Raw genomic sequence first — 2834 nt, 5'->3', positions numbered from 1 at the left:
TAGAAGCGAGAAAATGAAGCTTATTTTTAGAAGCGAGAAAATGAAACTTCGGGTGATGAATTTTTGAACTGCTAACCATTGTTTTTTATGTATGAAATGCCATGGATCATATTGATTAAAATAAAAATAAAAATGTTAAGCGCAAGAAATTTCATTTGCGAAACAGTAGCTATCAACGACATGCGTGTGTGCACCACGTGACACATGTGGTAAGCAAACAATTCAAAAAAATGGCAGGCGCGTGTAGTTTTATTTTTTAGAGAAACATGCGTGCGTAGCTAGAAATACTTGTGTTGGTGCAAATATTGAAAAAGAGTGCATCGCTTCTTTTTTTTCAAGGAACAGCGTTAATCGCTTGTGAACCAGTAGTCTTGCAAAGATAACAAAATCCACTAGCGTGCATCGTTTGTGAACTACTAGGCCTCCACTTACCAATGAGCCCAGCCCAAATTATTTATTCTCTAATGTAGCCCACTGTGAATGCTCGTTTTCAACCTATAGGCAGCACAGCAGGCACACACGCAAAAAACAGAGGGATAGAAATTCAGATTACCCCACCATACTGGGTGATTTAGGCAACAAATAGCATCGAGCTGAACATGAAAATTGTAAAACTCTTCGTCGCTAATCCATTCCACCAGAGCATGCAACTTATTATTCAGAAACGAAGGAGATAATTTAAACATTGAACCGCCTGTTTTTCTGAATTTGATCTTCAGCATAACTTACGTGAATCTCTATATCCCTCACCAAAATACGTCCAAGGCAGAGCTTCGGCAGCGCTGTGGAGGTCTTGAAGCCGGAGCAAGTTCAGGGACGCATCATGAAGACCAGCAGCGACGTGCATCAGCAGCCGACAGGAGACTGGGGCGACGCGCGATGTGCGTTGTCCAAGGCAGAGCTTCAACTGGTGGTTGGGGCAGCGCGCAGAAGCCGACACGGCGAGCTTTGGCCAGGGCGACGCGTGGATGTCGGCTGCTGCATGCATCCATTTGAGATCCATGGCTACCAAAGGGCGCAGGCGCGAGGAGAGGGCCGGGTGGAAGCATGTACCTGAAATGCATCCACACAAAATGCTTTTTACCTTTTCTCGAGAGAAAAGTTCACACAATTTCAGTTTGGGTGTACCTGAAATGGTAAAGCACAAGATTTGTTGATGTTCTCTGTTCTATTGTTTGCAATTTTTCAATGCTGCGATTTGTGAGCTTGAGAATAAAAGGTAATATCCTGCACTGCTATGCCCAACACCTATCAAGGTCGGTAGATTCCTTTCCTGGTCCATTCAATTCATATTTAGGTACAGAGAACTACGTATGTCCGGATTAGGTCTGTCAGAAGACGTTCAATCTGAACCTTGAGGTTTCCATGCTCTTTTATCGCATTACCAATCTGCAAAGTGTTCTGAACCTTGAGGTTTCCATGCTCGTTTATCATTTGGACATTTGTTACATTTCTTTTTTAAAAACTAGCACATAAAGTGCTTTCAAAGTATCTTAGAAAAAGATATCTCCTCCACGACATTGTTTTTTTGAACTCGCTTTGGCAGTAGAACCTGAACTATTTCAAGACATGATTTTTGTTTGAACTTGAACCTAAAGTGCAGAACACACATGGAAAACACTCGTGCAATGCAAGCTATATCAATTAGCAGGCACAAGGGCTAAGCTAGAAGGGAAAACGAACACACAAAGCTAGTACTAGTGCACTGAGACATTTTAGCGCACATTTTGCGTGCACTCACCAAGAAGTAGAGAAGTGAAGTGTGAAGAAGCACACAGGAGGCACGATGGATAGGAACCTGTGGTGCAGCGGCCGCATCAGGGGACGGGCTGGGGACGGAGGAGCTCACTGGAGCATCACCACCTCCATGCGCGCGAATTTGGGGCCGGTTAAAAGTGAGATGCGTCCTGGAAGAGTCGCCCTGCTGTTGTGGCACGAAGTGAACTGCAGCGACCCACCTGTCTTTGTTGATGCATATGTGAGTGAGGAGGTGAGCAGCAGGATGAGCCAGGGGCATCGGCCAGGAGACAGAGGAGCGGCGTGGATCCGCCGGGGCGGCGATGCATCGGGTTGTGGGTGGCGGTGGGGGGCTGCCCGATCCGCGACAGGAGATGGCCGGTGCTGTAGCTACTTGCGACGGTGGGGGAGACCAGGGCAGCGTGGGGACGTAGTGGGCTGGAAGTGCGGACTGGATCGAGGCGTCGTGCCGGCCGACGGTGGGACGGCGGGTCGATTGGGGTGCCGTCTCCGGCGAATGGTGGAGCGGCTGGTCGGGTCGGCCTGCTTAGAAGGTAGGGTGGGTCGGCCTCGCGCTGGAAGGAGGCGGGGGCGACAGTGCGCGCTGGCGGGCCAGAAGGAGGCGGGGGCGCCGGCGAGCTGGAAGGAGACGGGGTAGGCAGCGGCGGTGGATCGGGAGAAGATCGGCGGCGGCGGCGCGATGCCGTGAGGAGTGGGTAGATGGGTTCGGGAGAGGGTAGGGGAGGGAGTCGTGGGAAGTGGGTGCGGTGGTTTTTTTCTTTGACCGGTTGGAGTTCGGGAACGCCTCTTCGGGCGCTATATAAGGCACACCGTGATCCAAATAACTATTCTAATCCTCGGATTAGAATAGTGTTGTTCTATATATATATATATATACACTATTTGGATCACAGCCAGGTCCTATATATAGGAGCGACGAGCTGTTTCCGAACTCCCGAAAACCCCACCGAACCGATCACAGAAAAAAAACACCCCACCCCACCCGCTTGCCCCGATCCCTACCCTGACATCCCTCGATCCCCTTCCCCGAGCGCCGCCACCCTCCTGGATCTCGCCGTCCCGCGCGCCTCCTCCCG

At 50.1% G+C, this 2834-nt stretch overlaps 1 long non-coding RNA gene across 1 annotated transcript; it reads right to left on the bottom strand.

The window, feature by feature from the left end:
* Positions 1–380: 380 nt before the first annotated feature.
* LOC125551631 (uncharacterized) lies at positions 381–2546 on the bottom strand. Its single transcript, XR_007302971.2, has 2 exons — positions 1799–2546; positions 381–1053 (listed from the first exon to the last, which is right to left on the bottom strand). It is a non-coding gene; the product is annotated as an uncharacterized LOC125551631 (long non-coding RNA).
* Between the last annotated feature and the right edge of the window lie 288 nt (positions 2547–2834).

Source organism: Triticum urartu, chromosome 1A, assembly GCF_056163025.1.
Source record: "Triticum urartu cultivar PI428250 chromosome 1A, HENAU_Tu73, whole genome shotgun sequence".
Lineage (NCBI taxonomy): Eukaryota > Viridiplantae > Streptophyta > Magnoliopsida > Poales > Poaceae > Triticum > Triticum urartu.
This window is presented reverse-complemented; position numbering and strand designations above follow the sequence as displayed.